This window comes from Puntigrus tetrazona, chromosome 24 (assembly GCF_018831695.1).
Source record: "Puntigrus tetrazona isolate hp1 chromosome 24, ASM1883169v1, whole genome shotgun sequence".
Lineage (NCBI taxonomy): Eukaryota > Metazoa > Chordata > Actinopteri > Cypriniformes > Cyprinidae > Puntigrus > Puntigrus tetrazona.
Window position 1 is genome coordinate 18,820,584 of NC_056722.1, and position 13,938 is coordinate 18,834,521.

At 41.6% G+C, this 13,938-nt stretch overlaps 1 protein-coding gene across 1 annotated transcript in view; it reads right to left on the reverse strand.

Moving 5' to 3' along the window:
- The window catches only part of zfhx4 (zinc finger homeobox 4), a 71,889-nt gene extending 62,385 nt beyond the window's left edge, over positions 1-9,504 (reverse strand). The window contains exon 1 of the mRNA XM_043226395.1: positions 8,500-9,504. The gene's annotated coding sequence lies outside the window, so the exon portion shown is untranslated. The remainder of the gene's footprint in view (positions 1-8,499) is intronic.
- Positions 9,505-13,938: the final 4,434 nt, after the last annotated feature.

Sequence of the window (13,938 nt, forward strand, 5' to 3'; positions counted from 1 at the left end):
GGGGTCATTATTTCTTTAAGGAGGAACCGGAGTATTCCGCTTGAAAAGTGTACACTTTAATTGGATTTCACTCCAAACAAACAACTGTCAGATGTAATTAGAATGAGCTGAAATTAGGGCCACAATATTCCATTATCAAATAAACGGAATGTCACGCAAACTACCGATTCAATTTTCGAAGTTAATTTCGACGAATCTGGCAGTCACGTCGCTCCGTCTGCTTCCTACAATCACCAGACAAAATGACGCGCGTAGTAAAATGATTAATCCTTTTTTTTGACTCATTAAAAAAATCATTAATTTAATGGCATATTATAAGGGAGCCAAAAATTGTTTCTTTCTCAGATGAAAAGGGCAAGAGACCGAAAAAACATCCGTGAGAAGTGCTAATGAAGAGAAACATTAAAAGAGTCTGTGGTTATTGCCACTTACGCCATTTGAAAGCCTATATGGGCCGCTTTGGCCCGGCTGTAACATTATCAGCGAGCTGCAGCGGGGAAGGCCACATTGTGTTATGCTTTTCAGATCGCTAAGGCCTCAACAAGACACTGGGGGTATTTTAAGGTCAATGACAACCTAGAAGAGAAAACAAGCTCTGGATCAGCATAACAGCCAACTAATTAAAGCAAAGAAAACACATTATACCTACAGCTCTGAATGGTAATAGTCAGGGGGAAGAATGATTTGTTTTGCTATCAAATGCCATGCAGTAATAAGCATAAAGCTGCGGTGAGGGAGTGTTTTGAAATGCAAAGCCCAGATGCGAGCGCTTGAAATGGCACATATACATTTGTTTCAACAAATCTCAGACTCGCAGGCATTAAATGGAAAATAATCTGGGCTTTCTCAAATATTCGTCTAGCCCCCATCCATCGTCAGATTTAACAGCCCTCCGGTCCACTGTTCATATGCATCGCTTGATCTTCGCAAAGGCCTCTGATTTGATTTTATATGAAACACCCCAAAGGACCTCAATTTTCCCTAATGGTTTTTTCATACGCTTTCCATAGGTCTTTTTTATTACACTTTCTTTGATTGTCCATAACTTAAATGGTTATGGGCACGGCAAGCAGGGCTCCCCATTGTCTCCGTATAAAACTAAAAGAAATCTCCCTCAGAAAAAAAAAAAGGTGAGGCAGAAAATCATTGTTTCTTCAAAAGCCCAAAATACAGACGACACCATTATCTTTCTTCTCTCGGCTCAATGCAATACTTTGTTCTTTTTATTTCGTGACCACGATTTTCTAACGTGAGCTCCGCTAGCTGCGCATTTAATCTCGTTCCTTCGCTACACGTCATTAAAACTAAAAAGACGACGACCCACGTCGGGACCTCGAGCGCCCACACAAAACCAGCCTTCAGTCCGTGCCACTCATCTGCACTGATGGAAAGTCTAACCCCCTTTAAAGCAAATAATTAAAGATGATTCCAACGCACAAGCCAGACCAGAGCGAGACAGGATATGAGAAGTCTAGCATTAACCAAATACTTCTCCGGGGACTTCTCTTGCTCAGCCTCTGGACTAACACAAACACTGGGCCAGTGTCATGTCTGGAAAACTGCTTTTTCTTCATACACATACACACAGGTGGAACAGCCATGTTAATATCCTCATCACAGGGCCAGATGAACTAAGCGGCATGAATATTCATGAGGGCAGGCTCTCATTTATCTGTTTACATAAGGCACTACCGGTCATACATATTCAATTATGGTCTCATCCCTCTCTCGACGACTAATAATGGGCTTGTTATCCAGCTGAGATCGGCAACGAGGGTGCGCACCATTTTTGAGTGTACATCTGTCTGAATGGAGCTCCTGTAAAGTTTTATCGACATATTGAGGGAGAAACCGTAAGAGGATGTCACAGTTAAGCTCAACCGTTCCCCAAATAATTGCACTTGGACATGAAATGAGGTGCTTTACAACAGCTGGCGCAATATGACAATCCCTCTGTATGATATTTAATGCACACTTGGTTGCTGTGATCTAAAGAGACACAAATCTTCACATGAGATCACCTTGTCGCACTGTATCTCGAAAAAACGTCTGTAAAAAACGAAACAGACGGCCAAATGCTAAAATATAATATTTTTAAATTCATACAAAAGAACAGCTACCTGCTCAAAAAATATCCCTTTTGGTCTTTAGCTGCTAATAGTCTGCAACAATGACTACGTATGTATCTGAAAAACTTGTGAAGTCAAAACGCAGTTCACCGGCTCAGAAAAGGCTATATGCACACAGCTGCGTTTACATAAGTTAAATGTCCTGCTCTTCTTTTTCTTATTCTTCTGTAACCTAAATTGTTGCTTCAAAAAGACTTTGTACACAATATTTGGTCTATTCTGTTGATTTCCATACATGACCGCCTTTTCCAGTGAAATGCCTAAACGTTGCTTTAGTTAGATTTGTTTTTTTTTTCCCCCTCTTTTTTAATATCCTGTAGCAAAGGCGTCACAAAAAACCAAAGAAGGCCTGAGAATACGAAGGGGAAAAATCCCCTTCTCCGATGAGACGCAAGCTGACAGTAAAAGTAATGTAATCCTGACTGGCAGAGGACCAACAGCAACAAAAACATTTAGATAACTGCGCTCAAAAATGAAAGTTCTCAATGAGGACAAAAATTACATTTCCTCACGATAACAAGTCCTTCTCATAACAACCCTTACGATTGTTTGAAATGTCCATGTCCTCATCAGTCATGTGTTCTCACACATCGGGGGGAATGGCGGTGTAAGTCGCGGAAGAGGAAGAGACGCTTTAACTACATCCAAGCTGCGGAGCAAGGAGAGCACATCTCGAGGGCCGGTGGGGGCGGAAAGGGGGACAATCCACAGCATACAAGTTTCACTTGGCAACCGGGCCCGCATCAACATCTGGTTGAGCTTGTCAGTACACGCCTGATTCAACCAGACACTAAAGCATGACTTGTCTAACTGCGAGCCTTGTTTGAAATGAACAGACGTGAAGCGTCATCCACGGTGTATCCTTTTCTTTGGAGCCAGGGTTAAAAAGACTGACATCGCCACCTTTCACAATCGACTCAAAGCTGCTTGCTTTTCACCCCTGGAATGGTCGGGAAAAAGAAACAGAAGAGAAAAGAAGAATAATCGTTTTGTTCGTGATAACCTGTGAGCACTTATCCCGGCTACAATTCCTTTCCCTTAATCATTTGCATATGAAAGGATAGCTCTAGTCTATAAAAGGTCAGTGAAAGATGATCAAGGCCTCGCAGAACACAACAAAACACGGAAAAAAACGTCTCTGGCGGCAGCTTGCGTTCATTTAACAGATCGCGATGTCAGTGACGCTGACATCACGGGAAGCGGTGCTCACGTCACACCGGCACCTTCCCCCCCAAAACAAAAAACTAGAGCTAGAATCAGACCGTCCTCCAAAACGCCTCATCTATAATATATGAGCGCCGTATTAAGCGTTTTATTTTTCACACATGCACAAGCACACACACACACACACACACACAAAAATTCAGGCTTGGAATGTTTTAACAAAAGGATTACAAACATATTCCTAGTGTTCTCGATCAAAACCCTTCCTGTTTATATTGAGGACTGTAAAAGAACAAAAAGAAATAAAAAAGGAAGTACAACACACATTTCTAGCGTTCAATCAAAACCTTTCCTGTTTAAATTGAGGACACTAGAGGAAAAAAGAAATCCCATCTCTGCAAAATCCACTCCCTAGCTCTGCTATTGTGCCTGAACACTACTGAATAAAGCATACGGGCTGCTATTTACCAGTTGAGAGACACCATTATCATACATATTACTTCACATGATGACAAAATCTGCAGGCATCTTGGGAGGCTTCAGGAATATGAAGCCTGTGCCTGTTGTCTCAAGTCCTCGACAAACATCTTTGGGGACAAGCGGGGCCTGGAAAGAAAGGACGAGAAGGCACCGTTTCCATCTCGCTTTCATCTAAGTCACTCAGTCAACCATTCAGTGCCCCATTCAAAGCCGCTGTGCATTATGCAAAAAAATGCTAATCCTTTTCCGATGCTTTTTACACTTGTACAAACCCTGCATTCCCTTTCCTGAAAAGCAATTATATCAGTTTACATTTCTGTCAAAAAACAGGATTACTTCAGGAGAACTAGCACTGCACCAGGCTTCCCCCATCTATAGCTGAAGGAAACTAGAGATTATCTGCAACAGTATTTTTTTTTCCATCCTCTTCCACTCTCCTCAAAAAAAAAAAAAAAAAAAAAGTGGAGAGGCCTTAAGAATGTGATTTAATTAGCCAAAGGGAAAAGAATAGATCTTTAGTTGCTGTGGAAACTCTTTCTGACCTGACCTTCTCTTTGCAAAAAGCCCTGAACAGAACGAGCCTCAGTCTGGTCTATTAATCAGAAACAAATTATGAAAGAATGTTGTCGGCCTGAATAATGCTGCCCATTCTGTGGTGAGATCAGCAACAGCCTTCGCTCTCGCTTTCATTGTCTTTCTGCGCGTTTGACAGCCCGACATGACGAATGAGATCAGGAAGACCCCGGATTTGCATATGCAAATTCGCACATGAGGGAAACGTGTCTAAACAAGTGTTATCGCGAGGCAGATTAAGTAAGTCGTCGTGCTTTTGCTGTTTTTTGGGGGCCACCGCCACAGTCAGGGCCATTAGTCAGCACAATTAACCCCATCTCCATGGCTACTAATGAAATTTCGCCATGGTACGACTTAAATTAGATAGCTGGTTATGCGTTGCCACCGTCCGACTCCAAATCCATTATTTGCCCCAGGAACAATGAGCCGTTTGTGCTCAGCTGATCTCCACCAGCTGAACAAACCTCTGAGTTAACAATTTGCATATGTTAATAAAATTAAGTCCTAATTACATGAAACTTGTACATATTCAAATGCACTTTCCCTAGGCGCTATGGAGCTTGAACCCCATCCAAGTGTTTAACCCTTCAGAAAGCCTCTAAGCAGGGGAGGCTCTTTCTGCCTCAGAAATGCCTCGGGGCTGACACAAAAAGGCCCCCCTTAATACATTAAGCCAGCTCCTGACTTCTCAGCTTTCCACCCACTGCTCTGCGGACCGGGGCAAGTACTGCATCCTCCGAACCAAATTCAATTGGGCCCACAACAAAAGCCCTATAGTTCCTCTAACAACAATGTGACAGTTTTCTCAATGCTATCTATGAGGAGTGCACACACAAACACACACACACACAGAGGTTATTAAACAGTTAATGTGCTCGGGAAACCACAACAAGCACTGACATTTGAGTACATAAAATACAGAGCTAAAATAAATTGTTCTTGATGTAAAATTCAAAAGCACTTCAAGAAAATGACAGCAAAAAAAAACAAAAAACGGACAATATCTTATCACAACGACATTAAGCTTTTGAAATCGTAACAGACAGGGAATCTTAAAAGAAATCATACAGCCGCACTCAGATTAAAAAGGCCTTTGTCCTGCACCATGTACATTTTTTTTTTCTTTCTGTCCTGGCGAAATTAAATTGGTCTGTTCAAAGGTTTAAGATGAGACCAAATAAAAAAAATTATATCTCACATAAAATTCTTGCCGCTCTGTGAAGCGTAGCCCAGATGGTGCAAGATGAATAAAAAACAAACACCTAATGATAGACAGCAGAAAGCTCAGAGGACTATGATAATGTCAGGGTTAAAGAAAACAGAAAAAAAAAATCTTTCCTGCTTCTTCTCAGTTTTGCTGACCAACAACGAATTTCCACGACTGCAATGAAATAACAAGCCGTGCTCCGGTGAATTGAAGCTCTTGGTGCTCTAAATGGTTCATATCACCACATTCGAAAATAGAAACCGTATTTCCCCGTCTTACCCCGTACAAGGCCTTCACAGAAAAAAAAAGGTATATTGCAGCATTTTGGGAAGAAACTGATATCAGCAGCGATGGAAGCTGCCAATTTTGTGCATATATTATATGTGTGTGTGTGTGTGTGTCTCTACATGCATGTGTATGCAAACATCAGCTTGTTTGTGTGTGTGTGTGTGTGTGTGTGTGTGTGTGTTTGAATGGGGCTTCTCTTTTACAACTATCAATACCGGGATAACTACGTATTAGCATTCAACCGAACACGCAGTCATCTCTCAGCCTTTTAGCCAAATTGGGTGTCTTAATGTCACAAAGCAGTGGCAGTCAACCTCTGCACGTTGCCATAGGAGTTTCGGTACTGAACAGCAGAACGCTGTGATAGGCTTGTAGCAAGCCACTCCGCAGAGGCGGATTTTAAATCATCCAGCCTCTTCTATTAGACTTGAGACTTATTGAGGTAGAAACCATAAAAAATGAAGAAGGGAAATTTAATCCCTGAAATATTGATTTGCACATTAATATCATATAGGCAGTGGGCAATTTGGCTTCATGGAAATGACACATTGTCGACCCTAGGAGAAGCCTCAGCCAATCTTACTGCAGAACATGTCTCAAGAGTTATTAAAGGCTCCTCGCGTTGGCTTCACGATATTCCGCGCTGCCTCGAAACAATCTGCACACCGCACAAAATAATGTGGACGCAAAAACGCAAAACACATCTGATATTAAATCAAAACATGCTTAATAGATCCAGATGCCTTGTGGTGCCACAAAACGGCTGTATTTAAAGAAACATTTCTAATTACATTAATGCAAACGAATGCACTGAACCACATCTTTTCTAAACCTTTTGTGTCTTTCTGTGACAGCAGATCTCAGAAGCAAGCTTTTTAAAAATAAGATTTTTACATCTAGCAGCTGCTGTCGAACAGCATCGAAATTGCCGAATGGAACGCAGCATTTTATTCTTTAAAAAGAATACAAATAATTCAAGATGAAAATGTAAGTTTAATACCAAAATAGAGAAAACACTTTTACATACAATGCATAAATATGTACACGATAATAATAATAATAAGTGTGTTATTACTGTAACAAAAAAAATCTAAATAAAAAAGAAAACTATATTACTGAAAAACGAATCCAAAAAAAAAAAAAAAAAACAGATGCAATTCCGGTGCGATTCCAATTTGCAAACAAATCCAGGTATCCACAAAGGATCGTATTAATACAAAAAGCGTACAAATCCACAATGTCTAACGTAGAAAAATCAAACGCAGTTCGTTTAATACGCAAGCAAGCAAACATGCCGCCAAAGGTACAGAGTAACCCCCCAAAAGCAACTTGAAAATCCTACAAACACGGAGATCCGGGCAGCGAAAATGTGCTGGTTTAGAGAGCAGAGAGCGCAGACACACAGCGATACACACCGCGGCTCTGTGCTCTGCCTCCCCACTGCCTGTGTTTTTTCTGTGCTCTCAATGGAAGCGATCGATGCCCTTGTCACTGTCGCGTTCCAATCGGAGCCAAGACTCTGTCTCACGCTCACCATCAACCCAAAAGCCAAGCGCTCACACACATGCCACGGTCTGCCACGCCAATGTTAACGTTTTACCACCAAAAAAACCAAAAAACAACGAAAACTCTCAACTTTGAGAATCTACCGACCTTGCTATAAACTCGGAGACAATTCACTCAGGAAAAAAAAAACGCGAAAGGAGAATGAAAGGAGAAGAGAAGGAAACTCACGGGCAAGACAGAAGACACGAGTAGTTTAAACGCGGAGCGGGCTTTCTGGTGAAAATAGGAGTGATTTCGGTCCTTTTTATTCCGTTTTTTACGTCTGCCACAGACACGGAGGAGTCCGGGATATGGCAGAGGAGACCCTCGGCTGCTGTTAGAGTTCAATCCCTCCTATCGTTACCATCATCCGAGCCGCAGCGCGGAGAGACTCTTTTATACGTTGCAGGTAACAGAAACGCACGAAGAAGCGTCTTTTAGTTATCTGCGGAGAACTGTGCAGCTTTCGAGTCTGTCTCGAGATAGCGTCGCGTGACGGAAAACGCCGGTCCGGAGCGACTCGCGTCGTCGTGTCAAAACGTAAGCCTTCGCGTTTCTGGCTGCTGCGGGATAGATCGGCGGCTCTCGAGACGCTGCCTTCTCGAACTGATTTGTTTTTTACGAAATGTTATGACTTGTATTGTTTGAGGTGCGAGGCGCGCGATTTGGTCAAACGTTAAGGAAGCCCCTGCTATTTAGCGTTCGCTGCGATGAGGCGAGTCCAACTCCTGAGGCGAACACAACAGCCGCGAGCGTACATAATCTGTCCACTTTTTACTTCGCGTTAGCCAATAACGGGAGAAAATAGAGCGAAACTTAACGTTTTACGGCGGTTTGCTCGCAAAAGAAACGAAACGGAGCCTGGAAAGGGTTTACGGTGGATACGGTAGGACAACATCGCCTGACAGTTCGGGGCTGTTCGGCAAAACGTCTGTTTTACAAACTGAGAGGAAAATGTTTAGGCTGACATTTGTCGAAATTATATCACATAAAGCCGTAATCCGACAGCGGAATAGCGCAGATTCGGCAGAACCAGTCGCGAAAGAAAATCAATACTCGACCTAAATTTAACACCAACTACTCAATAAAAGTTGAAGGGAAAAAAAAACTTACTTTCTTCCCCCGCAGTTCCCTCCGCTTCTTCTCTTGATATTTGCTTTTCTGAAGAAAATCACATCCAATGGTAGCGCGAGTAGGTAACAAAAAGGATAAAAATAAAAAAAATGTAACAATAATCCTCCAACTTTATTGGAAAAAGCGTAAGTACTACAGTAAGAGTCGATCCTTTGGGTCCGGTTGTGTAAAAGATGTCTCGACGACTGCCTAGCAGTTTCGGTTGTGGAGGGGTAAGGGAAAGGAGGTAAGGAAATGAAAATCCGATATGTCTTTATTCTGCTAATTATTATCGTTTTAGCCCTGTTTAAAAAAATGGCTGATTAAGTTGAGTGCGCATGTCTTTGTGTGTCTATTCTCGATATGCACTCTGGGAATGAGAGAGAGAGAGAGAGGGAGTGAGCGCGCGAGGGAGGGAGAGAGAGCGCGCGCGAGGCAGAAAGAGAGAGACGTAATTAGTGAGGTGATCAACAGTCTCCACATTGCAAATGACGCGCTGTTTCAACTTGGAGAGCCGAAGGGCTGCGCGAGCCAGATTCCTAAAATGATCTAATAGGGGGAAAATCTTTTTTTCGGTGGGCAAGACGTCCTGTAACGGCCTGGAACATTTTGTGGGACAATAAGAGATTTTTTTGGTACTTTGAGTCATACCTGTGATCAAAGCTGTTTGTTTGATTTTTTTTTTTTAACCAAAAAAACAAATAAATTCAGAAATGTTCAACACGACGTGTTACAGTATGGCACTTTTAAAATCTGCGTGCTGTTATTAAAAAAAACACGATTAGATCTGATTTTGTTTGCAATGCAGTCGGCCTGCATATCATGTACTTTTAGCAACGCTTCCTTCTCGATATATATTTTTTTGTTGTTGTTAAAGACAAATGATGAATCATTCGAGACGCTTCGAATTTATGAAAATGCACAGATTTCAAAAAGCAGAAATATGCATTTGGGCACTAGTGTTTCGTCAACATCCGTTTGCATTGTAGGGAATAAATAATTTGTAAATGTATATATGTGTACACATATATATATGTACGTATATTGGAACGTGTTTTTTTTTTTTTTTTTTTTGCTTTTCCCACAGAACAGTAGCTACTAAATAGAAAGAATGAAATGCAACGCAAATGAAGAGAAAAGGAAAAATACTGTACAGGTGTCGATTATTATGAACTGTTATCCGCGTGACACGTGTAAAATGTCAATATCTGAGCAGATTAAATGGGCAGATCGCGTCGCTTGTAAATGCTATGTGTTTTAAATGATTTTCAGTAACTGTATTGTAGCCTCGTGTAAGAGAACGTTCAGATGTGAGTTTTGCATTTCTAAGATATATTTAATGGCACGTCGTGTAACCACGCATCTGTTTCGCAAAACAAAAATGTGTGACGTTAAATTGGACTTAAAAAGCCTAATAATTCACGGAATATTTATCGACAAGAAAGCGTGCAAAATAAACCTCAAAAAGTAAACGGGCCTCGGAGTTAAAGCCCACAGTAACCTACGCCTGGCTTATGAACTTTACATCCTTCTGTTTCAGTCATCGGGCTTTTAGTTCGTATTCAAACGCGCATGCAAATGCTGCCATTGATTAGGCGGTTTGGATCCCCTAAAATGTCGCCACTGAAAGGAGACCCGACAAGATGTTAATCGTGAAGAAAATCAAAAGATCGGCTCTCCTTTATGAAAAAATCGAAGGGGTTGAATTGAGCGAGGCTCTGTTTCCGGATCGCGCGATAAGGATGCTATAGCCTACCGGAGCTGTGTTTGCAGTAAAACACGAGCCCTTGGATTGGCATGTCTACTGTGGGTCTTTGGATGGGCGAGAGGTGGTCAACAGAGGCGTTACTTCTTCACCCCTGATCCACTGTTTCTAGTCCTCGGGGGACTCGTGCCTGCCAGACCCAAGTGGTGTTTCGGCAGGATGAACGAGAGAACAGAAACAAGACCGAGACGAGCTCGCAATAGGACGCGGAGAGCTTCAGATCGTACCTTCATATAAACGCAAAGCAAATGCGGCGGAGTAAAGGTTATTTATTTGCCAGTGACGACTGTATTTCTGCTGCACACCGCGCGGAGGACTTTAAAACTATTGATTTAAAGGTCTCACCTCTTATGCAAGTATACTTTGACGGATACATTTAGCGCAGTTAAAAGAGTTGTGCTGTCTTTTGAACTGTTTTGGGCTGTGAGATGGAGAAAGTGGAAGCTGCGTGGCTGATATAGTGCTTATCTTAGTCTGTAGCACTTTCTGATGTGCTCGCGTCCACCCTCGTACTTTCCGCTCTTCTTTCTCTCAGGCTATCTGACGGACACCGCTTTGTTCGCGTGTCATTTAACATGAAACGAATTAAAGGTTGTATTTTGTTACCGCACGTTACTGAAATGAGCGAATATTGAGATTTATTTCCTTTTATTTCTATTTTTTGTTGTTCGGTAAAAGCTAGCGTGCAGCGTACGGTGACTAGCATTTATCGCCGGCGATTATTTGTTTGTTTGTGTTTCGTCACACCGCGATGTATTTTCCTCACTTTCGGACACACGGATGTGTAAACAATATCACGAGCTTTGTTCGCTTCTTTATGACATTTTTTAGCGTTGGCTGTTAAGACTTATCAAAAGTGCATGAATATTGATTCAAGCGAAATGTCAATAAAGCAATCATCACACAATTCGCGACATGTGATTTCTTATAATTGTCTTTCTAAAACGCACGACGTCTAACAATGACTTCAGGGTTTCTTTTTCGCTTCTTTGCTCGTGCTGAATGAGTGAATGACTGTCCTGCCCCACAAATGAAAGGTTTGTCCAAACCGCCTGGCGCCCTCTGGGGTCTGAGGGGTCACGTTTTTGACAGCAACTGACCCTTTGTAGGCGCATAAAACACTGTCCGAAATGCTTTGCTAACGGAGAATTAAGTCCCATTAAACATTATGAACTCTCTCTCACACACACACTTCAAGAAAGTTTTCACTACCTATTTGCGGATGAAGGGAAAACCTCCGCGCGTTAGCCTGTAACAAACGTAGCCGAGCATGCATTATCACAACGAAAACATCTAAATGTATTTAAAACACAATTGATTAGCTATAAAATCGCTTTTCGTGGCACTATTTGGTAAAGTCGGCGAGGCAAGTGTTCACAAAATTGATCGCACGGAGTAAACAACAACAACAACAACAACAACAACAAAATAGCCATAAAAGTACAAACTACGCTACAAAATTATTTATTTCAAAGTCAAGAGATACCGATGTAATTTCCCCTAAAAGTCAAATCGTTTCGAACATGTCCCACACTGGAATCTCAGAGCTCTTTCTAAAACAAGGAGAAAATGCTTAACATCAACCACAAAAATAAGGGGGGAAAAAAAATCAAATCTCCGTCATCTGTATCCGATCAGCTCCCTTTTGTCTTTTAAAAATGACAGTCGCACTAAAGCCCCATATTTCACGTGCAATCTGTTTAAAACGTTATATTTTCTTAAGCATTACATATTCCCATCTCTTGTTTATAAACGCCAGATAAAAAGAAAATAAATCGCTTGTACCTTTGGTATAAAAGGGCATCCCGGTGTCCTCTGTCTCTGTGATGCTCCGCTTATAGCATATGGAAACTCTTTTGAAAATGCCTAGATTTGGCACATTGTCATTGAAAAGAGCGGAGCGCGGTGATGCTGGAACACAAAATGGGAAATAAGTTGGGGATTGGGTGCAGCCTCCCTCAATGCGGACTTATCTAACTTTAATTTCATATACCGCAATGACATGTCATTCAGAATGATTTGAACAATTAGAGCGTTCTCGCGATTTTCAAACGGAGCAAGAAGCGCCCGGCGCAACGCTTTTGCGCGCTCGTATACAGTTAACGTTTTATTAATTTGCTTTTATGTGCGGCACAAACAAATGCAAGGTTTGTGAGCGTCGTGGCAAAATCACCGGCAACGTAAAATCGAGATTCGCAAACGCTTGTTTGTAAAACACCGCACTTTCGATCAATGTATCGGGACATTTCGATCGATTATATAAACGAAAATCCATATACGACATGAGACCGGTATCAGCACGACTTTCACCTTTCACGAGAAACAAAACGAAGTGGCAGAGAGCAGTAGGAACATAAATAAGCGATTCAGCTATATTTATTGCATTATATGTACGTATAAAAAAACAATAACGTTTGCTAACAACAGTAAGCAATTTGCATCAAAATAAAGTTTAGCGTTAAAGGTGTGTGTGATTTTATTTACCCCTACCTATTTCACTACGAAATTAATAATAATAATACTAATTAATTGGCAGGCTAAAAGATGCCCCGCTCTGAAAGAGTTTTAAACGACAGCCATCGTTATGAGCGTTCTATAACGTTACCGTTTAGATGTGCTAAATTCACACAGGCTCCCAGCCGCCGGGTCCCGGGATCACGGGTGAGGGAGGCGGCCGGGCACGCGGTGCCATTCTGTTTATTTGATAAAGAAAATCAATGAGAGTGACTGTGGACTATTTAGCGAGACGTTTGAGAGGGGAAAATGGTTGGTTGAAAAGTGACTTCAGTTGGCTGGTCGATCTCATCGGGAAATGTACACTAAACTACACTCTCAGAGACACACTTGGTCCTCTCTTTGAGTCCATTCACCCCCACTGCCCCCTCCCACTTGGCCCTTTGCTCCTCGTGGTGCGGAGGTTTTCATTGTTGATCCCTCTTTAATAGACAAACGGGCAGGAGTTGCATCTCCGGCCATCTATCCTAAAGCAGGAGATTCTCCATCTGCTGAGCCCCTGAATCTACAGCCGCCTGCTTTGTGTATTAATTACGGTATATCATTTGAATGCTAAATATATTTTAAAAATAAAGAAATAATAATAAATGAAAACGTCAATGACTGTTTAAAAAAATATTTTTGTTTGTTTTAATTATTAGTAATAAATAACCGTAAACTAAAAATGATATAATTGTTGCTTTTATTTATTTTTTAATCCATGGATTAAGATGATTAAGCATGCAAAATCACTCCATTGATCTAATCAATGACTCGATCAATAATGAGCTAATTAATTATAATTACAAATGAGCCTGCTGTTTGTAACCGAAAAGGCACCGGGACCCTCCCTATTCTGTGAGATTAAGCCCCCAGGACCAGAGCACCTACTGAGCGGGCTGCACTTAAACACTAAAACCAGAATCATTCAGAACACATATCAGTTCGAGCCATCGCCCCTGTTCAGGAGAGTGTATATTTCACTGGGTTATGGCTAATGCTCTAAAGCAGAGAAGAAACTGTGCTTTTCTTCTTATGAACTTTATTAAATTATTTGTCTTTTTGTGTGCTAGATAATTGCATTTCCAGCTTTCTCTGTTCAAATGAGTCTTTAACATGGCTAGATGTTTTCTTCTGCCTCTCCCGGGGGTTAGAAGCTGCCCTCTCCCCCATACGTAGTG